The 22,068-nt window shown below is 41.3% G+C and overlaps 1 long non-coding RNA gene across 1 annotated transcript in view; it reads left to right on the top strand.

Annotated features, from left to right (window-relative positions):
- The window catches only part of LOC118160391, a 125,901-nt gene that overhangs the window by 26,022 nt on the left and 77,811 nt on the right, over window positions 1-22,068 (top strand). The window contains exon 2 of the long non-coding RNA XR_004747455.1: window positions 16,695-16,881. This is a non-coding gene — a long non-coding RNA (uncharacterized LOC118160391). The remainder of the gene's footprint in view (window positions 1-16,694; window positions 16,882-22,068) is intronic.

Below are 22,068 nucleotides of genomic sequence, written 5' to 3' on the forward strand. Positions count from 1 at the left end.
CTTTGGGAACCAACCCTGGTCCTTCTGAGGGTGAATGACTTAATGGATCTCTGTACATAGGGTATTGTGTGATTGACCTTAATTAGCCTTTACCATAACAAATTTCTAAATGTGAATTCTTGAGTCAAAAGTTCTGGCACATGTTAATTCTTTAATTTTCTAGGTCGGGCTGGACTCTGAAGGAAGGGTCTCAGCTAGACAATGATTCTATTTTTAATGTGTGCTACTGACCTGCTGTGTGACTGAAGGCATCTATTCTTTGCCTTTCTGTCATGCCTCTCCAAAAACACAGATGAATGTAGGGCAGGGTCCCCGGAGAACTCAGGTTTGGGCAGTGAGGGAACCAGAGCCATTTGAACTGTTGTGCAACCAAGTACCAAGGCAGAGAGGTTATTTTGTAGGTTATGCATAGATGCTGACTTCTCCACCGTGTCTAAAATATCCAGCACCAGGAGGACTGGCTGCACTCATGCTGAGTGAGAGATAGGCCATGCTCCTATGTACAGTGCTGCCAGAAACTGGGGATTCCCCCAGGCTCCTCTGTAATCGAGAGAGTCATCAATCATCCAAGAGTGTTTCTGTGGGTTGTGAAGATTATTGCTTTTTGCTGCTCACTGCAGGAGACAGGCTGAAGACTGTTTTTGTTTGTCTCTTTCCTTATATTTTCTCCATTAACCTTAAGTCCTGAGCAGTAGATGATGAGAAAACAAACAGTGAAGAGATTCGTTATGGTCAGGAGGGGTTGCTACTCCTGGTCTGAGAGTGGATCTGGTATGTAAACTCTCAATATTTTCATAAATCAAAGAACCTGGTAGTAGCATTGAGTTGTTTAATCAATTAAACATGGATTATTCTAGACCATTATCTTTAGGCACATCATTGTTCAAGAAGTAAGGGGCTTGAAATCTGCCAGAGTTTATTAAATATCAGGTTTGGTCTAAGCTCTCAAATCATTATCTAGTCTCAAATTTCCCATACTTTGGGAAGTAAGAGAAGACAGAGTATACACTAAAGATCGATAGATCTCCCTGCTTCTTCTGATTCCCACGTTTTGCAAATATGCGTTCCACGAGCCTAAGGGTTTGGAACAGCAAAAATAATGAAATCTGAGCCTAGCTTCTTAAGATTTCATGTTGGTAGCTGTGGTTTTGACCCCTCCTGATGTTTATTCTGTGCTTCAGAAACAAGTAGCAGTCAAATGTGTTTTGTTTGTTTGTTTGTTTTTTCCTGTTAAATTCAATCACAATTGTTTTGACTAATTTGTAACATCTATAAACCCTGTAGATTGTGGCAATGATTTGAGAACATGCCACAGATTTCCAGACAGAAAATCAACATACCTTCAAGTGGCTTTATTCATTCCCTCTCCTTTATTCTTTTTTTTTTTCTTCAAAAACTCTTGCTGTATATTAAGTGTTATGAAATGAATTCATTGTGTTCTTTGTATCCCAATAATAGGGGAAATTATCTTTGTCCTTTTTCTAAAAGGCCTTGTTAAAGAATTCACAGAATTCATGACTCTTTTGATTAAATTAAACAGCAGGGTAACTTGAGTCACTCAGCTGTTACTTCACCTGTAGGCATAATTACCATTAGTAACAAATATATATATATATATATATATATAGTACTCTGGAAAGTTCCTAGTGCCTGGATTTGTTCTGCAAACTGTATGTGTTTATTAATTTCCTAATAAGAATTCAAGAAAGCAGTGAATAATATAAGAAAATATTCATTAATGCCCCCTGTCCGTGCTATGTTTCTTTTTCTATTACAGCTCTGTCAAGAGCTCAGCTGCAGTCCTCTTACTTATGGTTGAGTCACACATGCTTCTTAGGCTGGAGGATGGTATGCAAAATTTAGATGCTGGCTGGAAGTTTCAAGGCCCTTTTGTCATATAGCTTTTTCCCTTTTCCTCTTTTACTCTCTGTTTCCACACAGCCAAATTTCCCTTCCCTCAGGATGCTCTGATGCCTTCCCTTCAGTAAAAATCCAGCAAGTGGCGGCTCGATCAGCGCAGCCCTAAGCCAGTTCTCACTGCTGTGAACAGAAAGGAGTCCTGGCAGGCAGAGAGTTGTTAAAAGTCAGTAACGTAGCTCTTGCTCAGCACACAGGTTGCTGTTTGGCTGTCTGGTTGATTTAATTGATCCGCCACTCGAAGCCGTGCTGAGAACGGGCAAAGGAGAAAGTTCTCTGCAGCACAGAGGTCTGCAGGGTTCATTCCTTTGTGGCCTTTTTTGACACGTCAATACTCATGGCTTACTATTACATTTTAAAACTCATCTCCTGGGTGTAGAAAGAGTTTTCAGGTCTTCTGAAAATGGTGGTGTCTCATGATGAGTTGTTCCCCACTGAACCGAGGGAGCTTCTCCTGCAGATGCAGTTTGAAAAGGAGAAGTATGCTCTCTGGCTGAATCAAAAAATAAGATTAGGAGTATATAGAGGATGAGGGAGAAATGATAGGCTTAGAAAGAAGAAGGGATAAAAAAGTGTCCAGATATGGTTTGCTCTAGTTCAAAAAATAGGCTTAATCAGTTAATTTAGACTTTCCTGGATCAGGCTAGTGCTCAAATGTGAATTTGCAAAGCTTACTTCAATTTGAAGCTAGTTGCACACTAATTCCCTTTGCAAGGAGGGAAGAAAGAATGGGGAGAAACAACCACTTCTCTCTTTTTTGGAGAGTTTGCTTTGTGCCCTTTCTTCTGAAAATTTTCACTGAGATATCCCTCTAGGGGTACTTAGTCTTCAGGGCCAAGTACAATGTAAAGCAAATACAGCTGTGCTGCTTGTAAAGGTTGTAAGATACTTTCTAAATTACCAATTTTGTGTATTGGATATAACATAAACACAGCAAATATAACATGTGAAGCATGTCCTGGATATTTTTCTACCTTTTACATTGCAAAGAAATTTCTCAGTAGACTTCTCTGATGACTGAATAAGCAGTGAGATGCTTCTCTGTCCTGTTCTTAGCACTAAGCCCTTGTTTAAGGCACACTGTGAAAATGGACCCAACCTGTGCCTGGTTTTGAAGATGAAGCTTCATATTTCAGGGCTATCAGTCTGGAAATTTACACAAGCATTAAACAAACACCCGCCAAACTGAAGTTATCTCTCGACAGATGCAGCAATAGGCTGCCATATCAGCTCATCTGTCTTCGAACTGTCAAGGGCCCAAGGTAATCATTCTTTGAGTCATAGTATGATTCTGGGCATTAATAAATGTGCCAACTCAGATTTATCCAGGTTTTTATTAGTAAAAAGTGTTTTAAACTGTGTATTTCTACTCATTGCCAATTAATAACCTCACCAGCTCAAATGCAGTGCTGCTTTAACATGGCCACTAGAACAAATCAGATGGACAGACGCTGCTTGTTAACATCGGGTTTTATTCGTGTTCAGTGTACCGGTACGAATTGTAGTTCCTTGACAACACCTATAAATATCAGTATGTTTTCTGGCCTTTGAAAGTGAGAAAAGATTTGCAGAGGTTTTATTTGTTTCAGTAATTTCAGTATAATTGCAGCAAGGTTGTCAAAGTTATTTCCATTGCAGAACCTTCTTTATGCACCAACTGAGGGAAATAGAAAAGTTAAAAATACAAGGTTTTCAGTAAGATTAAAAAAAAAAAAAATCCCCAAAGTATTAACTTACACAACCAGCACCTGTCAAGTTGTGCATTGCACGTGAGTGATCTGTGTGGCAAGGAGCATCGTCCTGGCTCTTCTGATAATCACTTCTGCAGTTTACCCAGTGGGTCATGCTCGCTTCTGTGAGGCGTACAGCTGGCCCGGAGGAGCCAAGCAGATCTGTTTCCCGGGGGCTGCCTTTCCCAGACACTTGTAAACCACAATGAATTGGCCACATATGGGGGAAGGAGGCAGGTACAGACGTCACCAGCCATCTGCCAGAGTCTTTATGTTATCTGATTATGGACAGGTTTGTCTGCAATTTTGAGTGTGGAGTAAGCGTTATTACTGTCTGGCTCAAAGGAATGCTTTGCAATTTCAAACTTAACATTTGATTGACATCCCTGGAGAGTGGCACCTTTGCTTTCCTCTCACAGGTTCCTTGTGTGTCCCTACTCATGCAGAAACCATAATGAGAGCAGAAAGATTGCTTCAGTCTTTGGGCCCATTATGGTGCTCCAATAGCAGCTCGCAGTTACGTAGCATATGCTCAAATATTCCACAGTGAAACTATTATTATTATTATTTTTCTGGCAATCAGAAAAGATCAGAATAGGACTGCTAGATGTGTTTCATCCTCTTCAGCCTATCTGACTTCACAATATGAGGAGCGGTGGATTGTTTCTTTCAGAAGAAAACTTGAGAGGCAGACACAGAGGTCTAGAGGAACATCCATTTCTGTAGTGCTGCAGGAACGTAAGAGTTGAAGTTCAATGGAGAGGAACTAGCCAGGAGACAGGTGGAAGTGAGAATTTGTGAATATCTGTACCAAATATGGAGCACAGGGAGAAAACGGCTGATAAAAAATTCCCATTCAGCAAGAGGCATGCTCAGAGACTTCTGTTCTTCATCACCCTTTATTCCTTTTCCCTTGATTTCCAATTATTTACTTAAAATTTGCAGGAGCACCCTTCACTGTGGCAATGTTGAAATAATATGTTGTTGTTTTTTTAAAAGCAATGTCATAACCCCCGTTGTAGATGGAGAGCAGCAGTCCCCAGACAGTTGCTGGGGGATTTCATTTTAGACTCTAGGTGTACAGGAAGAAGCGATGCATTTATGGGCAAAATACAATATTGGGAAACAAAATCTATTTTTCTGGATGCAGGACAACAGGTATTTGTAAACAGTTCAGGCTTGCCTAGTCAAATCTGCTGAGCAGAAAGCAGGAGCTCACACTAAAGTAGTTTCACCTTTGCCCGCCCTTTAATCCTGAGCTGCCATATTTCCCATTAAACTTTCTTCACTCTGCTAATGCCATTTCTGCACTGCCACTTCCAGTTCACAAAACACTCCTGGTCTTCTGAAAGTCCCTGCTGTTACGTGAATTGCCCTGGTGATTAAACATTGTTTTTTGTTGTTGTTGTTGTTTGTTTCTGTAGCAATGAATGTTGCATTGCACTTGCAATGAAATTTCTATGCAAGATGATGTAAAGCATTCACTCCTGCCAAGCAACCTACATTTGAACTAATGCTATTACAACAGGCCAGTTTGAATCAAAAGTGACAGGATACATAGTGTTACAGGGGGAAAAGCCAAAAAAAAAAAAAAAAAAAGGCATCACAGGGTCGTGTTAGCCCAACAGCTAGGGAAAAAGGAAAAAATCCTACAAAAGACCTCCATCATTTACTTGTTACGTAGTCTGAATGAAATGGATGGAATAACAAGAAAAAGGCAATAAAAACTTAGAATGTCTGTCCCTCTTAGGCTGAGATGTAACTGTTGTTGCAGTGCAGTTTTTCATTGTTTCTATTAAAGTATCATCCAGTTAACTTCAGGATTCTATCATGATAGAGGTTGTCTCTGTATATAGTCCCTGAGCCGAAGAAGTTTGCATTTCTTGCAAATAAATATATGTTTGTAGCAGGACAGCAACTAAAAGTAGATAAATATTCTTTGTGGAGAGGAAAAAAAAAAAAAAAAAAAAAAAGTTTGACCAGCTCTCAACATAACTATTTTAGATGCTTAAAATATTGTCTGGGACTGATTCTGAACTCATCTGTAGAAATGTAAAATGGAATCTCACTTTATTTGAGAAATGTAAACCAGTGATTTAAAACCATAAAATTGCTGTTAAACACCGAGTTTGTTGCAACTTGGTATGATAAAAGAGCACAACTTTTGAGGTTTCTTTATCTCTAGGCATTCCCTAAGCAGAAGAAATATCAAAGAGATAATTCTGTTCAAGTTGTTATGTATAATTTTAACATAATCTTTAACAGTCAAAGACTTTGGGTCTGGGACAAAACACCTGCAATTAAGAGCCACATTTTATTGCTGTGTGTCATTAAAGGAAAGCATGCTTCACTTTTAGCATTGAAGTGCAAACTTGAATTTGAAGACTTGCATCCTGTTCTCTGCTTTGTCTTTACTTACCTGCCCATAAAATGGGCCAGAAGCCTTTGTTTGTCATGATCATGCAGAAGCATGCTCACTAATGAGACATTTGAGTGTAGGACAGTCAGAATATTACTCGTATCTCCTTAGAACTGCTGGGTACTTCTGCAATGCTGTTGAAATATTATACTTGAAGAAGTCATTACCTCAAAACCTTTTTTCTTGTTGCTTTCAAATGAGAATATTCTGTTCTTGCTATAGAAATGGATGTAAATAGAGAAACATAGAGAGCTGAAGTTATTCTTTTCTTCCCTGCTGATGCATTAATTCCTGACAATAAAAGCCTATATTAGGTGAGTGCTTAGAAAGTAGGTACTATGTGAAAGCCCATAATATTGAGGAGAAATGATGTTATGCATGACAATATTTCTGCCAGGTCTGTGGATGTCATTCCAGGGACAGCCCTTGAGGCATATGTGCTTCATAAATTGTGGGGACAAAAGGATAAATGAACTTTTGCCATGGGTTGTGGCAGGGTGGAAGATGCATGAAGGGAAATCCTGTGGAGTTGCTGACATACTGTGTGTGGCTTACCTGGAGTAATTTATGCCTGTGTTCTCAAGAATGAATTGCTTCCTGGCTCTACTTTTCAGGAAATGCCTCTAATCACCTAATATGTGACTTGGTGTGGGTGAAGAACTGGTAAGCATTGAATCTTTAATGCTTCAGGGTGCTCTAAAAATGCCTTGGTTCTCAGACCTGGACTGGCCCCATGTGCACCATTCAGAATCAGCCCTTGTTGACCACTAAATTAAATAAAAAATTATTTTCCTTTGCTGCAGCACCAGAGCTTCCTATACCCAACAGAAGAAATAGCTTCATCAAATAATTGATTTCAGCATAGGAAACAAAGAAAAAGACTATTACTGTTTTTATTATTTTATTTAATTTCAATCATATTTAAATGCCCCTGATGAAAAACTTCTGGCAATTAATTGTACAAGATCTTAACAAATGTAAACATAACTTGGGAACTTGGGGGGAACAAAAAAATGTTTTTTTTTTTTTTTTTTTTTTCCTCCTCTATTATTTTCCAATTCCAGCTAATAAGTGTTACTTGTAACAGCAGCAGTGAAAAAGAGAGAATAGGAAAAGAAAAAAGAAAAGTTTTGAATGAACAGTTCTCCTTAAGTAATTTGTTTTTAAAATCTGGGACATATTTTGTCTCAATCTGCTGGTGGAGGGTAGCAGAAGAAAATAAATTATCTTAAAAACTTAAAAACTGCATAATCAACTTCCAGCTTGGCAAGATTTTGTCTTTGTGGAGAAGACTTAAGGATCAAACTAATTATCTTGGCTATTGCATTTTAGTTCAGTGTAGAAAGCTTTCATGTTAGATATATCCATTTTCTTTGTATGTAATTATGGCCCACAATAGATCTATCTCCTACCAAACCACAGTTCATTTTGAGTGATTTCAGTGTGTGCTGCAAAGGAGTAAGTTGTCTTTCTGTGCTTTTATTAATACTATAGAGATAAGATGTGCCTTGTTAGTAAGGTCTGCTGGGCTGAACTAGGTTTAGTACTTTACGTTTTTATTTGTTTGCTGAATTCCATTTTTATGTGTTATCTCTCCTCTTTGATTCTGATAGTCCTGTGTCACCGAGATTTCACAAAGAGGACTCGCACACCGAGCTGCAGAGCTGGCTGCTGCTGGAACAGAAAATGCTTCATATTCGGAAAAGAATGCGAAGCATGTCCAGGCTTTATTGTTCTTTTATTTTTTTGCTGGTGTTTGATTTCTCTGATTTCTTTACTTTTGGTTCCCTAATGCATTAGTGTAATATTGATACCCTTACCTAAGCATTTAGTTGTTGGATTTGATGAGAAGTCATTCGTATAAAGAGAATTTGTGCTGAGTTGGAACAGGCTCCTTCCTATCTGAGGCTCTGTATTGCTGGAAAGTCCTGAGTTCGCTGTTCCAGGGACACACCACAGAAACTGCGATTTCACAGGGCTGCAGAGATACCAGTGTTAGCACCCTGCATTTAGTAAATAAAACTTTGTGGGTGGGATTTTGGCCCAGCTTTCCTCATATCAGTGTTCCAGTGGTTCTGATGGAAGCAGAGCTTAGTGCAGCACCAGAAAATGCTTTTGAAAAACTCTGTTTAGTCAAAAGAGGTCTGGGAGGGAAATTCTTGATATGAGTTGTATACATTTTTGTGAGATAAAATCCCAAACATTAGCAGAGCTTCAGCCAAACTGAGTAAATGGGTTACCATGCTTATGAGTTACCCAATTCCTCTATCATTTTATTAATAAATCCTCACACATTTTGTCTGACTCTTGTCATGTTTTCCCACTTCACAGTGATGGCTTTTCCCTCCAGCAGAGAGGAGGGCTGTGGGACTGATTACTTCAGTGTAAGTGAGGTTACGTCTACTCTAGAAAGCTTGCTCTTGCAAATTTTATCGGTCTGCAACAGCTGACTCTGCCATGTGCTCAGAAAACACAGATTTTTGCGGCTTGAACTGATGTGGTCTCTTACTTTGTTCAGTCTCCTGGCTAATTGGTGAGCTGTGGTCCTACAGCACAAGTGCTCCCCAAACTGCTCCCTCACATTGTGTCCTGCAGGAACGTGCTTTTCTGTGGTTTTACTGTGAGACACCAGAGAAAATCATAGGTCGGTTGGGGCAGCTTTCCACATTTTGTTTCCATTGCTACTTAAAAACTCCAGCACAGAGCAGATACTTCTCATGTCTGGGGGCTGTTTATAACTATGCTACATGATTTTCCTAGCACTAGAGTAATTTAATCAACTAATTCTGCTGCAACAGAGCTGATGGGATTTTTCCAGAAGAGAAAGTAGATGGTGCGTGGGAGCACCTTATGGGTGGTAGAGGTGATGGAGCCAGCTCCTTGACAAGCCCTCTAGTGCAAAGCAGCACCACTAAGTCTGATAAATGAAGTGTGAAAGCACACTGTGATGTAAACCAAAACCATGTGGAAGACCTGACAGCAACCAGGAGAATGGGCAGCAGGGAGTTTTCCCCAGCCTTCCAGAGCAGGCCACTTCTGGGTGGTACTTCTGCAGTCTTGAGGCATAATTTAGTTCTTTTTCTCTTGTCTTCCACTGTGAGGTGCCTGTTATATTAGGAGGACTGTGAGGTTGTATCAAGAGGACTGTGTTTCAGCCTGGTAGTTGTTACAGAGAAAGGCTAGCAGCGAGTATTTTGTGACAGCAGAGTGTGTGAGAGAGAGGGCTCAAGAACCTCTGGAGGCCAGTGCTGAGCGGGGAAAGCCAGGCTTGGTGTGCTCCACGTCCACGCTGTCCCCCTGAAGCAGGAGCCAGCTGCCCTGCTGTGAGCCTGGGGCTCCTCGCAGAGCAACCAGGATGTCTGAAGCCAGGGATTGTTCCTGTATGCTGTCAGCAGATTGACTTGTCTGGCCCTCTCTGAGGCCAGCAGTTCTCATGTTATTACTTCTTGCCATGTAATGCAGAGTATCTGGTGTAACTAAGGTGATGGGAGAATGAAACAAAGAGTCATCTGTTGGTTTTCAACAGGAAAGCACCAAGCAGAGTCACTGAGTGCTGAAGCTGAGGAAAATATCACTTTACTACTCTGCCTTAACACGTGCTTGACCACTTTTTTAGTACTTGTATTTTTAGTACTTGTATTGTGTACATACCTCAAATATTTAGGATGGTGTTGGCAATATCAAAAGGAAGGAAAAAGGTGGTACAAAATATCTACTGGTTCTCATGCATTTATGCTGAACTTTATCACACATTTCTAGCATGTGCAAAAAAAAAAAAAAAAAAAATCTTAAAAAAAAAAGTCAATCCTAGCAAATAAGAGAATCTGTGGGTTTGAGAGTTGCCTGTTAGCTGCTCTTGCACCACTGGAGAAGTGCAAGCTGCCCACTGAGCCAGTTTGTTTACATGTGGTCATGGTTATGTTTTTATTGACATGCAATGGAGCAGCTAAGGACTGATGAGTATCTCCTGGCAAACGGTGTTAAAACCAGCTTAGAAAGAGATGATGTTGCAGTGATCCAGAAATGCTGTACAAGGAGAGAAGATTCTTCTTTTTTGCTAGGAAAGCATATCAGACAAAAATAATTATTTATGAAATAAGTTTAACTCATAAACATTCCCCTTAATATCCTCTGCAACAGCTTGACCTGTTTGGAAGAGGACTGTGGAATGTTAGTCTTGAACTGAGTTTTGTGTTTTTCAGTGCATGAGTACTGGGCACTTTTTTTGTTTTAAGAAAAAAAAAAAAAAACAAAAGTAAGAAAGCAAGACCTCAGGCTAAAGTCACTACTGAGTTTTTCAAGAAATATATACCTTTATGTCCTTATGTCATTTATTTTGTTCTGCTCAGGGACCTAGATCATTATTTTTATTAATTTATAAAAAAACGTTCCTTGTATATTTCTGTTTTACAACAGTCAAAGCTCTACTAGATGTCTTGCTCAGGCTCTTACTGTATAGCTAGGACAAGTTTTTGAAATAAAATACAAACTCCAGTCTTCTTGCCTTTATTTCTCAAATGCTGAAAGGACTGCTGTTTTTAAAAAGGATATGAGAGAGGACAGATTTATATGTTGTATATGGGAAAAGATGTTAAAAGTGTAGGATTTTACCTAAGTGCCTTCCCCGTCCTCATTTGCTGGCAAGTTTCAGCCCAGTGTTTTCCAGTTTCCTCTTTGCTTCCTATTCCCTAGAGACTCTTCCATCCCACTCCCACATTTGTAACACTACTCAACATGAACAGGGAGATCACACCAGAGAGGAGGAACCGCTCCCAAATTGGAGTGGTTATTGACGGTCTCCAAAAGCTGTGTAGATTGTGGTTCCATTTCACCAAGGTCCCACCCTTCCCTCCCTCACAGCTGCTAGTGTCTGTGCTCCTTACAACATCAGAACTGATGTCCTTGCTCCCCTGGATGGCCTTGGAGGGGAGCTGAAACAACCTCTTGTCCACATAGATCTTACATTTATCCAAGAGCATAGAGCTGAAGGGTTGCCCTTGTCTTCTGTGGATAATTAGCCACCAGAGTGAGAGGCACTTCAAAAGACTCAGCAAATGTGTGTGGGTTTCTGCAGGCTGAGTCACTGGAATTGGGGAGTTAACAATCCTGTTTGGCTTTGTCACCATCATGGGTACAAATGTTGCATATGACTCTTTCTAGAGGGCTCCTGGGACAGAGTACAGCATCCACACAGTGTTGTATTGATAACCATGTGCTTCCTGAGGCCTTGTGCTCTTAAAGGAACGAGATATAATCAGATTGAGAAGAGAAATTTTACCATTCCCTCAAATTTGTCTGTTGGGGCCCCTACACCAGTTGTTAAAACTTCATGGTGTGAATCTGGGCTATGAAAACAGTTGTCTTTCTGCTAAATGGGGTTGAGAGGATTGAGTAACTACAAGTAAAACACAGCAGTGCATTCTGAAAAAGTGAGATGCATTCGGCGTAGCCATCTTTTAGTTTATAATGAGGAGATTCAGTGAGTTAGTGTCATACTGTTATTGTTTTGAAAATATAGTTAGATTATATTTTTTTTTCCTAAAGTCTTCTTATCCTTCCTGGAATATCTGATATATCTATGTATAAAAAAGACAAAAATCGTGTTCTACCTGCCCCCCACAGAGCAAGCTGCAGGTATGTGAAATAGGTGGCATACGCAATGTGACAGCTGATCTTTATTTTTCTTGCCTTTTATAAACACCCAAAACAGGGCTCCACTGGTTTATCAGTGCTAAATATAAATTCCCGAAGTTGATATATCTTGAAATCTTACTTGCGTCAGCCATTTTTCATGAGAAAAACAATTGTGCAATCCAGGTGTAGTTCACAAAAATGTCAGAATTTATAGCCCTACTACATCTAATGTTATCTTGTACAGGTGGATACTTCCAGCAGCAGTAAAAATCTCTGATTAATACTCTAGTCAGCTCTTATTTTGAATTGCTGATGTTAAGATGAGAAGCTAACCTAAAATGATTTAAAATTTAACTTTTCGAAGTGTTCAATTTAGGATTTGCATTAAGTAACTGAATAAAAGGACTCTTTCCACTTACTTCAGTAGGCTCTGGATAAGGACTACATAATACATGGCTCTTAAGGTATCTTTTCCTATATTGAAAGAAAAATAATAATAAATTCAGCTTAAATAAGTATTCAGATGTTAGAAGAGGTCACAATAAATGTGGGTATTGTTTTAAAAAGTGTTTAGACTTGAATGCATGCTGTGGCCCTCGGTCCCAATAACAGGCATGCAGAAACCTTCTTCTTGAGGATCCTATTTCATAAATGTTAATAACATAATTTTGTATTTCAGAAACGTGTACTTTACAAGTGTGAATGTTCAAACTTGGGCCAGACGATTTGCTAAATGGTCTTTGACTTATAAAATGCCATTTTAAAGAATCAAATACCACCGTAACTTGTAATTATATAGCCAATCACAATCAATGTACTAATCACTATTAGAAAATCTAATACTTCCTCTTCAAAATGTTATCCTGATTATTAACATAATCAATATCACATGGAGCTGTAACAACTGATAATAATGAAGGAACATTTAACACTTGTAGAGCACTATGCCTCCAGATTCAATACTAATATCTGCCAGTTGAACAGAAGCAGTAGTGGTTTTACCTTTATTTTCCAAAAACTAAACGCTTAACTATCCCCTGGTCTGCCCCTACCCAGAAAAAAAGTGAGGCAGATGGAGGAAAATCAAACCTGCTATGTTACTTTACCTCCTCTTGTGTTCCAGCACAGTTCCTGACTAATTCATTATTCATGCTTCTCTGAACTGAAACATGTGATTTTTATTTATTTATGCATGTATTTATTTGGCACGTTATCAGCCCTTGGACTTGTCAAGCAGAATAAGTGTGGCAGATACGTTTTAATTAAACTCATGAAATGAGATCCTTATTCTCTTCATTCTTTTCTTCCACCACTCAAATGGTGGAGTTCACTATTCTTGGCGAGGCCAGGAAGGGAACCAGTAAAACCACTGTACTGGACTTTCGGAGAGCTGACTTTGGGCTGCTCAGGACACTGGTTGGTAGAGTCCCTTGGGAGGCGGTTCTGAAGGGCAGAGGGGTCCAGGAAGGCTGGGCGCTCTTCAAGAGGCAAATCCTAATGGCGCAGGAGCGGTCTGTTCCCATGTGCCCAAAGATGAGCCAGCGGGGAAGAAGGCCAGCCTGGCTGAACAGAGAACTGTGGCTTGAGCTTAGGAGAAAAAAGAGGGTTTATAATCTTTGGAAAAGTGGGCTGGCCACTAGGGAGGACTATAAGGATGTAGCGAGGCTGTGCAGGGACAAAATTAGGAAGGCCAAAGCTCATCTGGAGCTCAATCTGGCTACTGCCGTTAAAGATAACAAAAAACGCTTTTATAAATACATCAACACAAAAAGGAGGACAAAGGAGAATCTCCATCCTTTACTGGATGCAGGGGGAAACTTAGTTACAAGAGATGAGGAAAAGGCGGAGGTGCTCAATGCCTTCTTTGCCTCAGTCTTTAGCGGCAATACCGGTTGTTCTCTGGATTCCCAGTACCCTGAGCTGGTGGAAGGGGATGGGGAGCAGGATGTGGCCCTCACCATCCACGAAGAACTGGTTGGTGACCTGCTACGGCACTTGGATGTGCACAAGTCGATGGGGCCGGATGGGATCCACCCAAGGGTACTGAGAGAACTGGCAGAGGAGCTGGCCAAGCCACTATCCATCATTTATCAGCAGTCCTGGCTATCGGGGGAGGTCCCAGCTGACTGGCGGCTAGCGAATGTGACGCCCATCTACAAGAAGGGCCGGAGGGCTGACCCGGGGAACTACAGGCCTGTCAGTTTGACCTCAGTACCAGGGAAGCTCATGGAGCAGATCCTCTTGGGAGTCATCATGCGGCACTTGAAGGGCAAGCAGGCGATCAGGCCCAGTCAGCATGGGTTTATGGAAGGCAGGTCCTGCTTGACGAACCTGATCTCCTTCTATGACAAAGTGTCGCGCTGGGTGGACGAGGGAAAGGCTGTGGATGTGGTCTACCTTGACTTCAGCAAGGCTTTTGACACCGTCTCCCACAGCATTCTCCTCAAGAAACTGGCTGCTCTTGGCTTGGACTGGCGCACGCTTCGTTGGGTTAGAAACTGGCTGGATAGCCGGGCCCAAAGAGTTGTGGTAAATGGAGTCAAATCCAGTTGGAGGCCAGTCACTAGCGGCGTCCCCCAGGGCTCGGTGCTGGGGCCGGTCCTCTTTAACATCTTCATCAATGATCTGGACGAGGGCATTGAGTGCACCCTCAGTAAGTTTGCAGATGACACCAAGTTAGGTGCGTGTGTCGATCTGCTCGAGGGTAGGAAGGCTCTGCAGGAGGATCTGGATAGGCTGCACCGATGGGCTGGGGTCAACTGCATGAAGTTTAACAAGGCCAAGTGCCGGGTCCTGCACCTGGGGCGTAATAACCCCAAGCAGAGCTACAGGCTGGGAGATGAGTGGTTGGAGAGCTGCCAGGCGGAGAAGGACCTGGGAGTGATAGTGGACAGTCGGCTGAATATGAGCCAGCAGTGTGCTCAGGTGGCCAAGAAGGCCAACGGCATCCTGGCTTGTATCAGAAATAGTGTGACCAGCAGGGCTAGGGAGGTGATCGTCCCCCTGTACTCGGCTCTGGTGAGGCTGCACCTCGAGTACTGTGTTCAGTTTTGGGCCCCTCGCTACAAGAAGGACATCGAGGTGCTTGAGCGGGTCCAAAGGAGGGCAACGAAGCTGGTGAGGGGCCTGGAGAACAAGTCCTACGAGGAGCGGCTGAAGGAGCTGGGCTTACTCAGCCTGGAGAAGAGGAGGCTCAGGGGCAACCTTATCGCTCTCTACAGATACCTTAAAGGAGGCTGTAGAGAGGTGGGGGTTGGCCTGTTCTCCCACGTGCCTGGTGACAGGACGAGGGGGAATGGGCTAAAGTTGCGCCAGGGGAGTTTTAGGTTAGATGTTAGGAAGAGCTTCTTTACTGAAAGGGTTGTGAGGCATTGGAACAGGCTGCCCAGGGAGGTGGTGGAGTCACCATCCCTGGAAGTCTTCAAAAGACGTTTAGATGTAGAGCTTAGGGATATGGTTTAGTGGGGACTGTTAGTGTTAGGTTAGAGGTTGGACTCAATGATCTTGAGGTCTCTTCCAACCTAGAAATTCTGTGATTCTGTGATTCATGGCTAGCATCCTACTCCAGATCTAGTCCCTGCTGAGGGAGGTCTCTATAGACAGATGATGTGTTGTGTCCTGCTCACAGACTTGGCTGGAAGGCTCACACTGAAGTCAACAGCAGCATTTTCCTCTAGGATCTAGCCTAAAATGTGTCAGTGCCTGAGTATTATTTCGCTCAGCATTTGAGAATCACCAAGGACGACATTTTGTCTGTATACAGACATTAAAATTAAATATTTTCCTGATGTTGGACTTGCACATTGAAGTCACTGTTTCCTGCAGTAGGATGGTATCTGATATTACCATGTGAACAGAATCCTAAAATCCACTTGTGAGATTAAATAGCACATATCTGTAGGTAGCATTATGTTTATTAGATTTTTCTCAGTTAATACATTTTCCCCTCTCTTTCCTGTTGATTACTGTGGAGTGGAAAATGTGCTGATTCAACACCCATTCATGTAACGGTTGTTATACTCCCTGATACTGTAATTGGCCAAATAATTAAGTTATGCTTGCTACAGAAATACAACAGGCCAAAATCGTCAGAGAATTTAGCATTAAGGTTGCAAGAAAATAGCTGTGAAATGAGGTTCCTTTCAGTGATGTATACTCACCTTCTGCAACACCAAGTTCTCTGAAAGCACAATGTGCTTTGAGGACTGGAAGGTAAATGAGGGACTGCGGAGTATATTTGCTTCAAGACTGCTAAAAGCCAGGGTGAGGTGAGAGCGTCCTTGATCCAGGGAGGTGGGATAGCCCAGCATCTCCTCACTGTGATGGCTCATCACTTTGGGCAGTGTATTTACACTCGTGAGACAGAGACTTTAGAGACCACTTACACATCAGCAATCCTGGAACCAGGGTGATGGAGGAACAGTGCATTTGGATTAGCAACCAAAGGGCACAAGTATTTAGAGGACCTGGAATATTTTTCTACTTTTTTTTTTTCCCCTCCCCTGCCCATCTCAAATAAATTCAGTGATGCTATCCCTAAAGTTTCATTTCAGTTTCAAATGTTAGGATGCTACTATCCAAACCATCTCTAAAACTTGAACAGTAAAAAGCAAGCTAGAAACATATCTGATGCCTCTGATACAAGCATTCCTGTAAGATTTGCTATAGATTCTCTTAGGTCTTTTTGTGCTAATGGCTGAGGGATGTAAAACTTTTGTTTAACCATTTCAAGCTGTAATAAAATTCTGTCTAAAGTCTGATTCTGCACAAGAGAAACTCCATACGATACTTCTCATGTTTCCTGATTGAGTTTCTTTGTCCTTTTTATATCAGAATCTTAACTTTTCCCATGAACACCATAGGTATTGCTGGATACCTTTGGAGGTATCAAGAGGGAAAATGATGGTCCAGGATATTTACCTAGCGTACATTAGTGGAATCAGACAGGATTTGTAGCTTCCTCCAAGTCAACTTCACTACTTGTTTTTCAACAGATTCAACAGTGAGCTGGGAGAACCCTAGAGGAATGCAGAGAATGCTTTGCTACATGGAAAGGAATCCACAAGAAGGAAAAGCCTCCAAATAGCCTAACCAGACTTGGGATCAGGCCCATGAAAATGCCATGCTCTGGATAATGATCAAAGAAGGGGCAAAATGAATCACCTCCATTTCTGCAGCAAGGTGGGTGAGGCTTTTTTATTATTATTTATTTATTTTGGGGGGGGTCCAGGCAGCAAATGTTTTGCTGATCTACACTGACTTGGTGGGGAAAAACAAAACATAACAAAAAAGCCTGGACTGTCACATTCAACTCTCTGACTATATTTGCCTGATGCTTTAGGTTAGACTCACTACCCAATAATTCAGTCTTGTATTGCTGTGTCCCCTGAAAATAATTCAAGCCTTGTTGTATTGGGTGTAACAGCTGTAATAATAGAGTCCCTTCAAACCGCTCAATTGCAGATGATGACCGTGATTAAGTGAAGGCAATAGAAGAGATGAAGCGACTTACCAAAGATAGTAACATCAGATATAGACACCAGGTCTCCTGGCTCCCAGCTGCCAGTGCTACTAACCAGACATCATATGGTAAATGTCAATCATGCAGGCAGGGGTAATGGATGATGTAAATTAAATGGCTGTAAGAAAGAGATTTTCATGCTGAATTTGCATAGTCTTGAGGACAAACAATTGACAACAAAATAGGCCATCACATCCCCGGTGTCAGACACTTTAAAGTTGAAAGATTGTTAAATCGCTGTGCCTGATGTGAACATGCTTTCACCCTTTCAAGCAGGTAACACAATCATGACTTATAAGTTGGTTGTAACTTCTGTTCAGGTTTAGGCAATCACATAGTCGCCCCAGTGTTTTCTGTTTGGATCAAAGCAGAATCTCCATGCCTTCATATAAAGACCACCGATTCCACCATCTCCTTTGTGCATGGACTTTTTAAGGAGTGCGACTCTCTTGTCTGTGCGTGGAGAGCAGAATGATGCTGAAACACAAGCTAGTTTTGCAAGCACTGGCTATGTTGTGAGCTAAATTGTGGTTCTTTTTGTGCCTTGGAGAAAAACCCTGAGTGTACCATTATCAGTGTCCTTCCATCTAAAGGCGATAGACAAGGCTTGTCTGTTTTCCTTTGTTGCTCCCTGTCTACACAGCAGCAGTATTTGGAGCATTTTGCCTTTGTGGCCAGCAGTCAGGCTGAGTTGCAGGAGCTATGTGGGCAAACAGGCAGTAAGGAAATGGAAGCCAGATTTAGAGGGTGATACCTGCAAGCATTAAAGAGCGAGTCATTCTGATGAAAGAGTTAAAGGGTCTTGTATCAAGAGCAGTGCTTGATTAGTGGGGAGACAGCCACTCTGAGCATTGTCTAGGTCTTGTGCTTGTCTTGTACTGAACCGTCAGGTTCTGTGGATGAAACCCTAACCTCAGTAAGGTCAGAGACTTTTTTTTTTTTTTTTTCCTAAGAGTGAAAAATACCCAGCTGTGTATACTAACCAGTACAGCGACCAGCACCAAATGTCTATATCTGCCTGCAAGCCCCATAACTGAAAAATTACAGAGCCTCGGTGGCCAGGCTGTACTTAGAGGAGGTGCAGCAGCGGCAGGCTGGCAGGAAGGAGCAGGCAGGTCACTGTGTGAAGTGCTCCCACAGCACTGCCCCCATCTTTCCCTGATCCTCAGCTCAGCAGAGGCTCTGTCTCCAAAACAGCGTGTCTGCCACCATCCATCAAAATCCCTCTTGCTTTCTGCCTGTGTGTGAAAAGCCCTGAAAAGTTTCTCTTAGGAACTTAACTTATTTATTACCTTTCAAGATGTTGTTTTTGTTTTTTATTATTCAGTTAAATACAGGTAATAAGTAATCTCTCTACAGCAAGGAAGAAACAAAAAAAAAGGCACTCCAGCTGCCTGAAAATACTGAGGAGTAAAAAGAACTGAAAGTGTTTTCTTAAATTGCATTCGTGGCAATGGATCCTTGTGCATACTATCATGGGTAACATAATGCAAATTGCCAAGGCTGACAAAGCTGCTGTAGAGCCAGAAGCTTTTTTGCTTTCAAACCTCAAGTGAAATGGAGATTGATCTCAGCTCCCAGCTTAGTGGTTAAACAGATTTTGCCAGTCTTTGTTTCTTATCAAATCAAAATAAAAATGACACTTTCCTTTGTAATGATGTAGAAATGTAAATATGCATATAAACTTGAAATATAATAAAATTAATTACCCTAAATTGATACGTAATACTAAGTAAATACATAAGGAAACAAAATCATTAATTGATTGGGCTTCTTATTATAATGAAACTGTTTGCAAGGATTAACGGCTCCTTTCTGATACACTGAACTCTGCCATGATGTTTACATTTCCATATATTTTTAATGATCACATAGTTTACCATTTGAATAAAACAGCACCATATGCTTTAGTTGTATTAAATACTGCAAGCATTGAACACAAATATGGAATAAATTATCATGTAAAGATATTTAATACTGGCAAGTCCCTCTAATATGCCACATCAGTTTAGTTTTAATAAGCCAGGACTCTGCTAAAATGAAATGCCTCTTTTTATTAACTATAAAGTAAAAATGTTTAATAGAAATGCTGGAATGAAGCATAGGCTGGACACAAATGTTTTCATTTTGTTTAAAACAGAGAAAGAACATTTATATTTTCTGAAACAAATAGAAGCATTTTCATGACTTGTTTTTTCTAGAGTGTTTTTTTCAAGTGCAAGTGGAAAATTATTTTATTTAGAACTGCTTTAAGAGCAAGGAATGGAACTGTGCAATAGTAAATGCACCAGAGACTGGCTGTACTTTGACAGCTAGGATGGGCTCTGTAGTTTCACTGAAGGGTCATGAGTATACCACTGGAAAGGGAGGGGAAAGCCAGTTTCTTCAACAGCAGCTCATGTCTATGGGATGTATTTTTCTAGTGTAATAATTTAAGGGTATATAGTCCCTTCACCTTTAGAATGACCCAACACAGCCTAGAAACAATTTTCAGTATGTCACCAGGAGACTTGCATGCTTACCGTACTCTGAGGACAGATCTTATTGGGAAACTATCTAGCTTGCCTTCCTCTGTCGATGAAAGGAGTTCTCCTCTCCGAGTCTCCTGGCTGTCCTGGCTCCACCGGTGGAGTGTTTCTTAGAGGGGCTGCTCCTAGTAGTACATAAGGAAATCTGGGGCTCTGCTCATTCTCTTCTGAAACTACCAAGTGGACCTTGACACCAAATATGTGTTTCAAAGAAATGACATTTAACCAAAAGCTTGATCTGTAATGGGATACTATCTAAATCCTATAATGGAAGTAATTTACCAGATTGGTTTGGAGGCATATTAAGGCAATATAGGAACCATGGTCTGCATCGCTGATAATGTTATCCATGCACTTGCTAGTCCATTAGCAGAGTGATTCATCTGAGAGCAGCCAAGGGCCAGACCACTCTCCCAAACATGCAAACATTTAGACAAAATAGATCACAGAAGCAACTAAGCAGCTGTTCCCTTTCCTGCCGTACCTGCTACTGGTGTATGATGGAGCAAATGGCCATTAGGGCTCATACTTTTAACAAGATTGCATGTGCCTCTTTGAAAAATGTCATCTGAGATGGATGTGTTTTCCTAGCAGATATTACATGTAGCTGCAGTTCCTGAGCTTGCTGTTCAATTAGGGACAAATCTCAAACAAAATACACAGCTGTGAACTACTGAACTTAACCTGGCATTAGCCAGCATTAGAAAGGCATGCTCTGATAACTTCAGCAGGCGGAGGAGGTTATTTAAGGGAATGTATTCTCTGTCTCATATAATCACTGAGATTATTTCTTGCTATCTCTTCCTTCTCCTCCCCAACCAGAACCAGACAGCAGCTGCAGAAACACCAGCTGCGTTGGCAGGGGTAGGCACAGCTTCAGGCATGGGACTGTTGTGGGCTGCAGGGTGCAGTGGGCCCCCCTGCAGCCTAAAAGGGCTGTGCTGAGATGGGGATCGGGGTCAATGGTAGTGCCACCGCCTTCCGCACCAGACTAGCATGAGGTTACAAGGTCAGTGTGCACGCAGTTCAGCAGCAGCTCTGGTTAAGAGACTGGTTTCTTTCCGTGCCTGGATTATAACAAATTGTGTCAGTGCAATATGAATTTCTGTGTAATACAGTAAACAGGATCAGTTTGTACGGAGAGACAACTTTTCAAAGGTACAGTCAGAAATAAGAGCAGCTCATCAGCCTGAGCATATCATAAAATTCCACTTCAAATACATATAAGCAGCAATGCTCAAATAATCCCTAAGTGCCCGTAATTTATTGAGTCCCCCCAGGTATCAGCATCACTATGGTCAGGTAGAGATAAGTGGATTAGTTCTGGATATGAGCATCTGAACTTGTACTTCACTGCTCAAATTCATACCTACTGAATTTGAGCCTATCATCATGTTGTAGGGCCCAGATATCTAAATTTGCTATGGTTTAACCTGTCCAAGGTATTTGAGGTGAAATAACAACTTGCAGGGATACAGATGTTCTCTGTGTCTGATGGGGAGGGGGAGCCTCCTCTAATCTCCTGGCAGTATTGCTGTTCATATCTGTTTATTTCCAAATAGAGGGAAACTGCCTCATTTGGCGTGGTCAGTGCTGACTCCCACATTAATTGGTTTTGTTCTGCCTGTCTCTATTTATCTGTGTCCCCAGTTACTCTGACACCAGCTCCAACAGTGTAGCTAGTTTAGCTTTCTGCTTTTCACTGAGCAAAAGAGATGACAAGCAGCCTTTATCAGTGTTGTTCCACAGCAACATCAAATGCATATATGAGTCCAACGCGGTGTTCGGCATTGCTTGACATTGTTTTCTACCAATCACTTAGATGGCTGACATTGAGACTTTTATTTTTCTTTTTACTGTTAAAAATATGCATTTATTAAATGTAGGCATATCATTGGCTATTACTACATTGAGGATATGACATTTGGAGAACATAGGTATTCTCAGTCTCTGTTTTTGTCTCGGTATCTTCAAGTAATGCTTTCTCTTCACTCTGAAAATAAGAGCAAGGGGTAGGTGCCTCCAACAAAACAAGTAAATCTCTGCCTGTTTTGATCCAGAGGCCGGTTTTGCTTAACCACCAGACAGATCCTTTTCATTTGATTTGCTTTATATCTTTGTCTTATTTCTTATTCCAAATCCTCAGCACAGATTTGGCTGTTGCTGTTTGCTATAGAGTCTGCAAATTCATGTTCTGTTTATTGTGGAATCTGCCTTTGATTTTGCATATTTGCTGCTGCTCAGTCCCTACCTTTAGTATGTGATACTTGGTCAGGATGTTGTTCACTGGCCTCAGGCCATATTAGATTGGCTTTCTGG

This window comes from Oxyura jamaicensis, chromosome 1 (genome assembly GCF_011077185.1).
Source record: "Oxyura jamaicensis isolate SHBP4307 breed ruddy duck chromosome 1, BPBGC_Ojam_1.0, whole genome shotgun sequence".
In the NCBI taxonomy this organism is placed as follows: domain Eukaryota; kingdom Metazoa; phylum Chordata; class Aves; order Anseriformes; family Anatidae; genus Oxyura; species Oxyura jamaicensis.